We start from the raw sequence: 14,357 nt of genomic DNA, 5'->3' as shown, positions 1-14,357 counted from the left end.
TTTGGCTGTAACTCCACAACTGTTGTCTGTGCTGAAATAAAATTTCCAGTGCAGTAGGTGTAGTCCTTGCCCCTATAATATACATATCTTACTTGTCCCCAATGCACTATAATTTTTGAGAAAAATGCAAAAATAGGCACAAAATTGGGCAGGGGTGTAGTACCCCCTTAAAATAAAGTCGTGCCACATCTATATCGCAAGTACACCGAATAAGGATTTTACTGCCACCCTGTATATTTTACATCCTACCAAGCATTCAATTTTCACACCTTATGTGTTATGATAAACTGATATGATACACCAAGTTCTAACCATCCACATTTCCGTAAACATTAATCTTACATCCAGGTCTCACGAAGATATCATGATATTAATGAATTCATTACTCCTAGTTGTGTCTCAGTAACCATGACAACAGCACGGAAAGTCATGTCGCCGGAGGACATGGTACCTGATAAAGGGATCCCCTAGATACGATGATTCCTCGTGTTTTTGGAGCTCCGCCTAAAAATTTTTAAAACCGTAATACATTATGATAGAATAAAATTGCAGTGTAGCAGCGAAATTTCCTCGATAAACCTTTAGAGATATGACGGTCAGGTGTGCAACATAACATGCAGACCTGGATACCTGTTCTTCTTTGCAGGAGTTCGAATGTCACTTCATAACTCCAAGACAATTTGACATTACATATTTAATTCATGGGCCCAATAAATGCCTGGCTGTCGTCTTGTTTATTCCTATGTGGCGTGCCGCTGGGTAACATTCTTGGCCCACTAAAATCCGCCGCCAACCGACCCTACTCCTTGGAGGCGTGGCGGTCTATGGACAATCATGGAAATAGTAGATCATCTACTATATCCATGGGACAATCAAGCAATTTAACTTATATTGAAAAGTTCTTCCTTCAGAACGTTCTTGTAGGGTTTGGTGTATAGTCATTATTGATCTTATATTATTATTTTTTCATTTATTTTTAGTGTGATCAGTTGAAACTACCCTTAATAGCGTGGATATAAGTTTAAAAAGATACCCTCAACATAGAAAATGTGATCTTGACACCCTTAAGGTAATACACTATTTTAAAGTGTTGCGATTTGGTAGTTCACAACATCTTGCGAATGGTAGTGAGCTTTGGCAAAAATTGCATTTTTCATTTCCTTGCGAGCGTGTAGAAGAATTCAAATATCACAGAAATACTTTTGTAGGTCCTGTGGTTCTTGAGTTATGTTGTAAAGAGGGCTGAAACAACAACACTTTTGTAAAATGTACATAACTCATTAACAACAATAAATTAAGCAAGTTTTTAAAGTATATGATTTGTATAATGAACTTTTGCAAAACATCAAAGTGTTATTTTTTAATAATATATTGATTTAGACAATAAAAATCGATTTTTGGCTGCTTCGACCAACAATACCGCATCTACCCTTAACAGGAGCAACAACTTCGCATTTTCCTCCACACGCTCATGCTGACAACTTGTACGTGCTATGAGTGTTCCTAGTTCATCGTACATTCGCAATAAAAATATCTATCACTACTCATAAAAACTTATTAAGTAAATAATATTTTATATGGCTCAATCTGCATTAACCCCATACAAATGATTGATAAAGGTCTGTGCACTAGAGATCAAGTTTTCTTGGATGTTGCCATTGAATCATCACCTTCTAGGCTTCTATGTGGATTATGATTCATGGACAACAAAGTAGAGAGTCAATGGGCGAGAAATAGTGGAAATCTACCCAAGTTTAACATGAAAAGCACTTCCGTTTATTATAGATTAAACATATCCTGTATTAGAATTCCTATATACCATGGGCGTCTGTTTAATGTACGTTAATAATACAAAATAATCCATAACAATTTCTAGGTTATTGGAGTTTGTCGATCTCTGTCAGTTCACTTTGGTAATGTTCAGTGTCAATCAAAGTAAGGCAATAATACTTCAAAAATAAAATTCTAAATTAAGCTGTAATTAATCGCTTCAGAATGACATCTTCCGTGCTTTGGCCGCATATTGATAGTCCGTCGAGACAGACTACATCCACGTCGCCACGCCTGACGATTATAGTCATTCTCGACGGCCTACATATTCCAGCAGTTTTCCTGGCACACTGAATCAGACTAGACCTGTACTCGCAAGAAGCAGGGGTCAAGGGGGAGGTGGGGTCAAAATTTTCAAATGGCATTTCAATGACAGGTCTAATATTGTGGCTGGCTAAAATTGTTAATTGACCCCATAATTTTTACACCATTTTTTTAGTAACTAGTTTTAACCATAGTTATTGCAATAATGCATTATGCAATGCAATGCAAGTTTGTTGCCTAACACAAGATAACTGCACTTGACCATGTTGACCGTGGAAGACTAGTAAGCCAACATTTACTGGTCTCAGTCTTGACGAATGCACTTCTGCGAAGTAATTATCCGGCATAAACTTATCGAGTGCATCAGATATAATAAAACAATATGTAATTAATTGCTGCATTGATATTTTAGTTTGAATATTTAGAAAATAAATATATCTTAAATTATAAACGCTGTCAGTTCAGTGACACGTTAGGAAAATCAATCGCTTCATAAGTTAAAGGCCCTTTCAGTGATTTCACAGGAACATTAAAAAAATGGAAATTTGTCAGAGTTGCTTAGAAATAAAGAATAAGTCTACAGAATTTCATTAAACCACTTTTCCGCTGAATACATCGACAAATTAGTCAAAAAACAGAAGTTTTAGTAAGGTTTTCGTACAGTGCGCCACCAATCGACTGGAAAAACTTCCTAGTCCAGTGTTTCTAACACGGGGAAGTAGAGTCTAAATTGATTTAAAACAGACGCTTAATTTTTGTAGTAGAAAACAAAATAAGCAATTAAAGGTCACCGAGGCAAACTAACGGTCAATTCAAATATGAAAAACAGTTAAAATTGTGTATTTTGTTTAAAATAGTACTGATGTAATAAGTAGTAGAAACAATACGCAACGCGTGTTGGTACGTGGAGAGTGAGCTTCTTTCGATCTCGAGTCGGACTTTTTGTACTGTCAGTATCAAAAGTCCAGAATCATGCAAATGCTTTATTTTGTCTAAAATACACGGCTTTCGACCGAACCACTAGCAGGCTATGTTAGCACATCTATGCCAATTACAAAGGTACCAAAATCTGAATTTTGATGATTTTTATGATCGTCCGGATGAGCAAATCACTGAATGGGCCTTTAACTACTACACGGTGAGTGCCGCTACTGTATACAAGGTATACATGGTTCTACAAGGAACAGAAAAGGGTTCTGAAAATGCTAGAAAGAACCATTGTATAGACCCCCCCCCCGGGTAAAATTTCCGAACGGTTCGCCAAAAATCGCTTGCCCCCCCCCCTCGGCCTGCCATACAATCTTTGCCCCCACCTTGAACATGCCAAATTTTGGGGATCCCAATTTGCTCCCTCCCCAATTTTACCATTCCCCAGGGCTCATAATTATTGCACAGCCCTAAAAAGGGTTCAATAATGACCAGAAAGAACAATTTTCAAGAACCCTTGGTTCTACATATTGTACAGCCAAGAACCATTTTTAAGTGTATATGCCTACTGTATTTTGTATTAATAAAGTGCATTCCAGGTATTTCAAGGTAAAGCCCTTAAATGACGAATGCAGACCCTGTACCCAAAGGCATACAGTACACAATGTCAGAACATGTTTAGATGCAAATGATGGAAATATCTCTGGACTATATTTTCTTCATTTTTGATGAATCTGAAGTGAAAAGGGATTTATACCTTTTTTACATTTAATTCCCAAGTGATTTGAATCATTACTATCCTTTCACGATAAGTGCTGTGCCGGGTCTCCGAACTATGTAATTGCTTGATGTGCATTACATGTTGTTCAGTGATTTTGATTTGGCGCGGTGAAGAGAGCGTCAGTTGCGGAAATTAAGAGACCCACAATTAAATCTCTAGATACATATTCTCAGTAGTAAACAATGACCCAAATTTGAATGTATTTTTGGGAATTATGAAAATCTAGTAGAATATAATTATGCAAACTTTTTCGGATACGCTAAAAGTAGAAGTGTTTATACACAATAGGCCTAGTAATCATGGTAATACACACATTCAACTCAAAATCAGGTAAAAAAATCGTCAAAACACAAAATCTGAGTCGGTCGCCCGTTGAACAGGTTTTGCTTCATCGCTTTCGAGTTTTTAGTTTTGAATTTCGAGTTTCGGGCTTCGAGTAACTACTTCAACATTGATGTTGATGTTTTATGAATTTGAGGGGGTATGGGGGGGCAAAGTGAATTTACCGCAAAAACAAAAAGTTGATATTTTCTTAATTTTGGGCAAGAAAAATATATGCAAATGCCCCCGTTTCCTTCACCTCGTATGCCGCCACTTCTTGGGATCCTACACAGCTTTTACAGAATGTTTGATTTTGTGAACAGCATTATATTCGTGTTTATAAAGGCGAAATTGCAGATGTTTTAATAACATCTGCAATTTCACCCATAAATCAAGCTGATTTTAACATCTGCAAAATTGTGATCACATAATACGCAACGTTATCAATAGTGAAGTTATTATGGCAAAACTTAATCAGTGATATGATAAGTTTTGACATAATAATGGCGCCTTAAACATTACTAGGACATTATTTTATGAATCATTGGGTGACAATTATTACATATTAAGCTAATTTTGTTTCCTTTTTCTGTATTTATCATATTTACACATGTACATGAAGTAGAGTTACAATTACAGAAACTGACAATGGAAAAAAGAACATGACTCTTTCAAATCAGTCACAATATTTATTGAACATATTAAATAATGCAAGTTTCATTATGGATTACGGTGCACAGCGTCATCATCCCTATATCTTCGTGTCAAAAATTGCCGTGATAGTACGGCGAATCCTCTCGTTTTTCAATAGCTACGCATGGCGATTTTGTTCGAGATAGGCCGAGCGACTCAGGCTAAGCATAGTACGACTATCATGAGATACCACCAAGTTCTATTCTACACATTTTTACGATTTGCGCATGCTCTAGTATCCCATATGGTGTTGCTATTACAAGGAAATTCGATTTGTTTTCAGGTAAAACCCAGGTTTTGTTTTTAATACACTAACTTGAAATTAAATACACTAATTAGCGGCCATTGCTGTTTGATCTGGATACATTTTTACTGCATTTTTGGCGGTACGATTTTTAAATCGTAAGTTAAAATTGCGAAATATTTAATTTTGAGAATTACAATTATATAAAGAAACACATTTAGCCCATTCACCTAAGATCCAGGTGCTTGTATTGAATATTCGATCTTTCTTTATCTATGTCAATAATAGAATATTGATTTCACCAACGGAGTATGGAGCTGTATAAAAAAAATATTTATAATATAGGGTGTTGACACTGTGCGGTGTTCCACGATTGAGGGGTGGTATAATTATGCGTAGCTACCCCGAATGTGACGTCTGTGGGGAAACATTTTTGGCAAGTTGGAGAGGGCCAAGCATTTTTTGGCAGATCTAAAGGCCCCCCCCTCCAAAAACAACAACAAAAAACACCGGTTTTTGACACGGATTTTGTCCCGGTCCCGGAAAACAGTAGGGAAATGTTCAAAATAATGCAAATTTCCAGTTCACTGTTCGCACCATAGGATTAGATCATTTAAAGGTTTTAAATGTGCACGGGCCCCAAAAATCTACCATGTGGATGGGGGAAATAGAACAAAAGGGGAGGGGCGTAAAATTTGGTACTTATATATATAGAAATGGAGGCCAAGCGATTTTGGGAGACAATTTTGAGTATTCCCACTCCGCTCCAATCCAGTGCCCGAGTGGCCTATAATTTATTATTGCACAGCCTGGTGAGTTGGTTCTGGGGCAGCATAATCGCTCAAGAAACATATCTTTCCATTTTCGAGCTTCTTTCCATTCCGTGCATTTAATTTGTTTATTCCTTGTATTGTTTACCCTAGTCGTGTTATTTTGATAAACAAATCTGTTGCTAAGCAACAATGTCGTGATTAAGCCTAATCTGGGCAAGAATTTGCCAAAAAATGTCCGACTATTTTAGGCTGATATATACATACTTGGCAATTGATAATGAAAGGCGTGTACAATCTCAATTTGTTTACAACATATTTTTATGTTTCAGATTATATAGATAGAAAATGAATGATGTGAGTCACGTGATCATGTTGACTTGGCCCCAGGGAAGTAGCGTGATTCAAGTCCCGGATTCAAATGTCTCGTTCGATTGGGCTTGGCTCCAATCGGCTCGGCTCCGTCGTTAAATTTGCTCGCATCATATTGAGTAAACTAATATGATATTTACTCCGCACGATATACTCGTGCGATACACTCTTTTCATGTTCATTCACCTGTACAGGAAGGACCCTGTGCACAGAAAATAGGGAAAGGATTTAGCATAACAAAGGAACAGGCTCCGAGATCCAGCATAAAGACCACCGAGTGCGCGTGAAATTGTCTGATTTACATAACAATGCACACATTTCTTTGGTTGGAGCCAACGCCCTTTATATCAATGTGTAGTTCCGGTTCTCATGCGGGCGAGTAGGCGTACGATACGATACCACACTAAGCCTTTTAGATGTTGACTTTCTCTATACTTTTTGCTATTTTTGCAACCCATCATTTAATAGACCTAGGCCTATGTCATTTTTTCACAAAAAGCCACAAAACGGCAAATTATTGATCATCACTTAAAACCCACCCATCGATATACCAAAATCGCTGAAAACCGTGCACCAGAGGAAGTTTTGGATGAGAAAACGGACATTTAGATGAGAAATGGCCAAAATGGTGAGAATTTAAATTTTCTCATTCTTTTGGATGAGAAAATAATAATGTTTATTTTGAGCTCAGCGGGGATGATCAATTCTCACCAGTTTTAATAAGACAATAATGATTGACACACACCAGGAAGTTTCTCATCCAAAAGAATGAGAAAATTTAAATTCTCACCATTTTGGCCGTTTCTCATCAAAATGTCCGTTTTCTCATCCAAAACTTCCTCTATAGTGAACGTAAACCGTAGCACATCCCCGTACACATTCAGCCAGGGAAGAACACCATCCATGAAATGTGGGGCCTCAAGTCTGAAAGACTTCTAGGGCCGGTTCTAGAAGAATGGCTAGTGGTCATGCTTCCTAAGCCACCAGGCCTAAGCCCAATTATTAGTCTTATACCAGTGCTACAATTTCGCATCGTACATCACCAATAAAGTGGATCCACATTGGTGGGCTAGCCTGCTGGCTCAGGAAGCTATATAGCACTATAGCCAAGCTTCGAGCAACCGGACCTTAATAATGTTTAATCGAAACAAGAACGTCACCGATGTCGAAGTTTTAGGTTTTGGCATATCAAACCGTATGCATGACAACATTGTTTCTTAGTCTGGCTAACTGGCTTCATATGAAACATGGAAACTGTAGCCGCTATACTATGCTTGGCTACTCTATCTTCTCTCTGGGTCGGCTTCATTTTAGGTTCACAAGTCTACTCTGATGTCATGGTTGTCATTCATATGTCATCCACATGAAAGCAATGAGCATGGAGACGATGTCTGAGGAAGAATGTAGGGCATATTGAGCATGTTGAGAGAACGCATTGGTATTCTATAAATGGAAAGAAGTTCCAATCGTATACAGATAGAATGGTATTCTATATGTAGTCATCCTTTTTACAGATGCTAACGGGGGGGGGGTTCTTGGTTAAATATGTACGAGGATGGGTCACGGATTTCGGGTACCTTTTAGCAAATTCGGTATATCGGTGGGTTTTGATCAATGCGCTCAACTGGGCATATTTGAGTAAAAGTGCCTTAAAAGCACCCAATTCGGATAAATTTTGATTTGGGGGGGGGGGGGTGCTTTTCACGGTGAAAAATCGGTACCTACCGATGGGTAGCAAAAACATCAAAATGTATCTATATTGAAAAAGTCAGCATCCGATGTCCAATAGTATGCGTGACACATCCCCGTACAAAAGTTTTCAAAGACCCCCCCCCCCATTCTGAGTACCGCCAATTCCAATCCTTCAATTTCTGATATTTTTTCGTGCCCTTATAAAATTGAGTGACATTGAATACTTTTTCAAGCATTTAGTTCATCATGATCTAGGGATTTAAAGTAATACTTGATTGTGAGTCATACTCACAGACAACTGGCATCTCAACCTGGTTTTAAATTTGTTTTGCGGGCATTCTTGCCAATCGAAAAGTAATAATAATAAGGTTTACCTAGACCTCATATGAATGTTTAAAGTCTTACGGATTTCCGGTACGTGTGCAGATTATTTTTTTTTAAGAAAATCGTTTTTAAACACAATTTTTCCCCAGCAAATATACTTTCATTTCTTTTTCTATTTTTTTCTGAAAAATAATTTTTCTATTCTTCGGCCCTTTTCTTTGGAGGGTTAGAAAGCTTTTAAAAGGGGTAATACATCTCAATGCACATAAGATGAAAGATAAATAAAAATATTAATACTAGTGAACTTTTTTCAAAATTACTTTTCTATATATTCACAGCAAAATTCTTTGTTTATGGATTCGCAATTGAGGAGAAGTATTCAGGTATACTCAATACTCGTCTTACTCGATATGAAAAACTCCAAAATATTAATTTGAGTGTGGGGCTCGAACACCGTACCCTTATGCCCCAATTCCATGTGGGAAAAAATCTGTTATCAGATACCCGGGGTATCCCAGGTTAAAGATATATACGGGATGTGCCACAGTTTTGAGATTATGTACTATTATATGTATGTAATATTCATTGAACATATTTTTGAACATATCTGTAAAAATTGTCATTATAAAAAAAAAGATTTTTCAGGATTTAGGATCGGTCGCTGAGGGCAACACAACAATTTTTTGGCCTATGAGGCACGTACCAGTATAGTGAACTCTGAGTTAAAATCTGGGACAAATAGCCAAAAATAGGTTTAACTTTCATCGGTAAAATATCAAAATGATTCCGTTTTCCTAGGCTAAAGGTGGCAATATTGGAATGTGAACCTATTTGTCTATGCTGTAGGTATATCAATACAAAAGCTTAGGTTTTGACAAGACTTTAGGCACGTTTGAACATGGGATGTCGACTGCATGCTGCAGACGACATGTTTCAAATTTTCTTTAAAAATTCAAAAATTCCAGAAATGTCAATTTTTATGCCCATTGGAATCAGCATGAAAAATGCATAAAAATGAGTACAAACAAGCCCATGCAGTGTTGGTTCAGTGGTTCTTGAGATAGCTGTTCAATTTGAGAAAATATCACACACTTTTGACATTTGATATCAGCACGCAAGGCATTACGCACGTTTGAACTTTTCACTCCCTTATTTCCGTAAGGGGTTGTCAATTGGACAAAAAAGTTTTAAATCCTTCAATTTTTTTGTATTATCATCCAGATCATGTCCCTACAGAATACGTTAAAGTATGCCAGGTGCTTTATACTATTTTCCAGAGACCATTTCCGAAATAAACTGGGAAAGCTTGCAATAATTGTGTGTAGGGCCTGCCCTTCTTCATCATGAAGAGTGGCCAGGTCAGAATAAACAACATTTTAGCTGCATGGCTCTCTTAATTTTTGTGCAATTTTTTAGGCGAATGTGTTCAACGTTGGCCGTATTACCTGCACCTACCCTATAGTACTGTCACACGTTTCGGACTTTCCGATCCCGCCACAAAGTGCATGTTTATTTCTCCGAACTTTTTGGCCACTTATGATTGCTGAAAATCCAGACTTTCAAAATGTCTGAATCCCGATCTGAATAGGCGAAAATGTCCACTAAAAATAGTTTCGAAAATCCTATTTAACAATTCCGTCACTCCGCTAGTCCGACACGCCGCTAGTCCGAATCTGAAATGCACTGCACCAGTTCGACACGCTGCTAGTCCGAATCTAAAATACACTCTGCCAGTCCGACACGCCGCTAGTCCGAAAATGAAAACCACTGCGCTAGTCCGAAATTGAAAACCTCTGCGCTAGTCCGAATCTGGAAAACACTCCTTCAGTCCGACACTGCGCTAGTCCGTCTCTAAAAAAACACTGCGCTAGTCCGAAACTGAAAACCATTGCGCAAGTCCGAATTTGAACAACACTGCGCTAGTCCGAATTTGAATTGGGGGAAACACTGGGCTAATCTGATATTCGGACTAGTACTAGCGCAGTGTTTTTCAGATTCGGACTAGTGCAATGGTTTTCAGTTTCGGACACTAGCGCAGTGTTTTTTAGATTTCGAACTAGCGCCACGGGTTTTCAGTTTCGGACTAGCGCAGTGTTGGACTGAAGAAGTGTTTCCCAAATTCGGACTAGCGCAGTGTATTTCGGATTCGGACTAGCGGCGTGTCGGACTGAAAACTGTGTTTTCAGATTCGGACTAGCGGCGTGTCGGACTGTTGCAGTGGTTTTCATTTTCGGACTAGCGCATGCTTTTTTTTCGGACTAGCGCCGTGCTTTTCATTTTCGGACTGACGCACCTCTAAGTATAGGGAATTTGTGTTTTCGGACTAGCGGCGTGGCGGACTAGCGGCGTGTCGGACTGAGCCCAGAATTTCAGTCGTTTTTAAGAGGCAAACCTGCAAATCCAGACATTTTTTTATTGAAAATATGCTGCTTAGGAGGTGTGCATTTCTTTTAGAATAGACCAATTATCCACACATGGATTTAATTATACCTATTTTGTTTTAATGTTTACTTTTTAAGAAATAAATTATTTTTATCGGAAAAATGGAGGGGAGTACTTCCTTAAGAGTCAGTCACCTTAATGGCGTGTAAACTTGAATCAGTCTGACCGTGAACCAACTTAACCTGGGGATTTAGCAATTCGTCTATGCAATTGTATTTATTTTATTTCAACATGTTCAGAATGGTTTAATACTAAATGGATGAACTTGAGGCCACGTTCAGAAAATGATTCCTTTCAATCCGTCGTACAAATAAAGATTTAGGCCTAAATAATATGGGTAGGAGTACTCCTATAAGTTTGTTACGTGCGAATAAAGTTACTGAATATGCACTTGCAAAAGAACAAGATGTACAAAAATGCGAAACTATTAATCCTCAAACGGAAAATTAAAACTTTACTCTGTAACCAGTGGATTATATACAGGGAGTCTCTGAAAGAACTGTACACTGCAAAAATCGTGTTTAGAAATTCAACACTTTTCTTGCACTACGTTTCTACACATGTTTAATTCCTAAACACCAATGTCAAATTTTAAGACATCATGTGTTAAATTCCTAAACACAAGGCATCAAATTCCTAAACATGTGTTGATTTTAAACATGTTTAAAAACATGGTGCAAGATAGTGTTTATAAAAGTGTTTAATATTTCTAAACATATTTTTTACAGTGTACCGTTTGAAACTTTAATATTTGGGTACTATTTATCCCTAAAAAGTTGGAAATTTAATATTTGGATATTCTTAATATCCGAATCAAACATGACCGAATTTTATTTGGTGTATCTATAAGTCTTTAAGACTTAAATTATCCTAAGTCTCAACTAAGATTAAAATTTTAAGTCTTTCTAATTTAGAGTGTACATAGTAAAAGACCTTTCAAATGCCGTTTGAATTTTGAAAATCGACTATTTTGTTTTAGGGCCTATATCTGTATTAGGCGTAGGTTCGAGTCATAGATGAATGAGGTGTGTTTTTCAAATTGCTATAATCAAGAACGGATCGGAGCGGTCCGAAATTCAAAAAGTATGTGATATGGTTCATGGTTTGGGCATTTTGATACCCCCAAATTAAAGTGTTTCCGACGGTACAGTTCTTTTTGGGACACCCTGTAATATCAATAGCAATTTTCCTTTCAATTGAAAAACAAATCTGCAACAGAACGCTTTAATTTTCAACTATTTAAGGGTGGTCTTAACCCTGGAATTATGGAAACTTTCGGGCTTCATAACTGCTAAATTATTAGTCTAAAGAATATAAAAGTATACATTTTTAGACTGGAAATGACTTGCTGAATTCATCTGTGAGGTCAAATTAGGGCCAAAATTAGCATTTTTGGAGATAATCAAAAAAAACGGGTTTTTTGGCCCAAATTTTTTCGTGCATCGTAACAAAAAAATTGTTTGGCCAAAAAAAATAATTTAGCAGTTATGAGGCCCGAAAGTTTTCATAATTCCAGGGTTCAGACCAACCTTAAATTGAAAAAGTAGCCAATCATTCATGCAAACTAAAATTTGACCACTCTCTCCACGTGTATATAGCAGGGGGAAAGGGGCATCAGCTTCTCGATCTCCCATGTGATATCTCCCCCTTGCCCAGCTGTGGAATGCTGGTCGATGACCTTTAAGATTTTAACGTCTTTTTTTACCCAAATTTGTGAAATCTTGACAGAATTACCAAAATATTCACCAGCGCCACCTTAAACAGTCTTTAAAAAAGCGGTTCGGTTCGGTATTTCGCAAGTCATGTTGTTGTTGCTGTCAGCAGTGGCTTCAAAAAGTTTTGAAAAACAGATGCTCTGCATATGTAGACTATGATGACCGTAAGTTGGGCTGTTCTATTTGAAATTTCCCGTCCCCCTGTGGAAAATTTAAGAAAAGTTTTCCACAGAGGAAATATGTTTTTCAAATGGAATTGGCCAAGGTTGATTTATTTTGAAACCCATACTCCCTCTGTATATGGCTAAACTCATGATTAATATCATCCCCAGATGGAATGAGTATTTCAAATCTAAGTTTTACCCAATTGTCTATTCTCTTTGAAACTCACACTCCCTCTGTGGAAGACTTTATGTTAACTAAATATTCTACAGAGGGAGAGTGTATTTCAAATAGAATATTCCATTCGGGATTTTGTCAAATGCTGCTATTTCAATCATAATAGATTCGCACATGTTGTCATAATTTAATAATAATAATGTTACGGCAAATTTATTTTTATGAGTGATGTGTGATGGAATTTCATTTTTCTATTTTGTATCAATAAAAATATAGGTCATTGCAAAGGTGAAATATTTATAACAAGTCATGGTTAAAGAGGTTTTTAGGCAACGAAAAAGAAAAAAAATGTTTTACTGTCGGACGGCTATGACCGTGCGATCGCTGCCATAAAATGGACAAATTGACATTATCACTGATTATGTCAATTTTTTTCAGTGAAATCGGCATGTTGATTTCATCTATAGCAGAACTTGTAATCGACATAGGGGCCCTAAGTAAGCAAATTTATGTAAAATTTACCTATAGAATCGACATTATGTTCATTAGTTTATTACTGTTTATTGGTTGTTGCAACCGGCCTTCTGTCTCATTGGCTGAAATTACCAACATAAATCTCCGGCAGAAATCACAGAAATTGTGGAGGGAGGGGACAAGAACCAAAACTTTTTTTTTTCGGCCTATTACATGATAAACGCGGCATGTAAAAGCCACGCAAAAGAATTCCCTCTGACAAACTATTTATATAACCTATAAATATAAAGATAATATATTGAATCTTCCTCATTTTATGTGTCAATATAAAGCGCTTTAGTAATAAATCAAAACCTCATTTCATGCAAGGGATAGCGATTAAAATGTAAATCGCTTATCGCTGCGATAAAACTAACACCCATATCATCACTGACGGGTAAATTGTGATGAACTTTTCACCCTACATCAGGTAAAATTTGGTTAAATTTTTCACGAAATAATTTCATTGACAGCTATTAATGTTTTGCGTGCTGGACATAGGCTTCAACATCAAAAAAATCCAAGTTTTAATGATATTTTCTAAAAATATCAAGAGCGATCTCGACAACCACTGAACCAATACTGGGCTTGTTTGTACTCAATTTAATGTACTTTTCATGTTGATTCCAAATATGGTCATGAAAATGTACAATTCTGAAATTTTTGAATTTTTAAAGAAAATGTGAAACTTGTCGTCTGCGTCGACGAGATCAATCATGCTCATCTGTTTGTTCGCAGTTCATTTACCCGAATACATGCGTACATTCAACGAATGACATTTGAAATTTGGGAACAAATGTCATATACCCACAACAAAGGGGGTCACATTTTGAACTATGATGGTTAAATGGAAGCCAACAAACTGCAACTAAAAAGAGGCTATTTTGGGTAATGGTGACTGTAAAGGGTTAATTAAATGTGATGACAAAATATGGGATTCATTTAGTGCAAATGAAAGGCTGGTATTTTAATTTGAAGCCTCATTACCAATCATTACAACACTTGTCAAATTAGCAAATTAGATGTGAAAGGACGCTGGGTTAGCTGAAAATGAACTTGACCGTCATGGAGCGCCATTATGGGCATGGATGAAGATATGGTGTAAATCACGGATATAGGTTGAAGAGGTC

At 37.1% G+C, this 14,357-nt stretch overlaps 1 protein-coding gene across 1 annotated transcript in view; it reads right to left on the bottom strand.

Moving 5' to 3' along the window:
• The window catches only part of LOC140162776 (IgGFc-binding protein-like), a 41,419-nt gene that overhangs the window by 5,442 nt on the left and 21,620 nt on the right, over nt 1-14,357 (bottom strand). The window lies entirely within an intron of this gene.

The sequence above is a fragment of the Amphiura filiformis genome, chromosome 10 (genome assembly GCF_039555335.1).
Source record: "Amphiura filiformis chromosome 10, Afil_fr2py, whole genome shotgun sequence".
NCBI classification, from domain to species: Eukaryota; Metazoa; Echinodermata; class Ophiuroidea; order Amphilepidida; family Amphiuridae; genus Amphiura; species Amphiura filiformis.
This window is presented reverse-complemented; position numbering and strand designations above follow the sequence as displayed.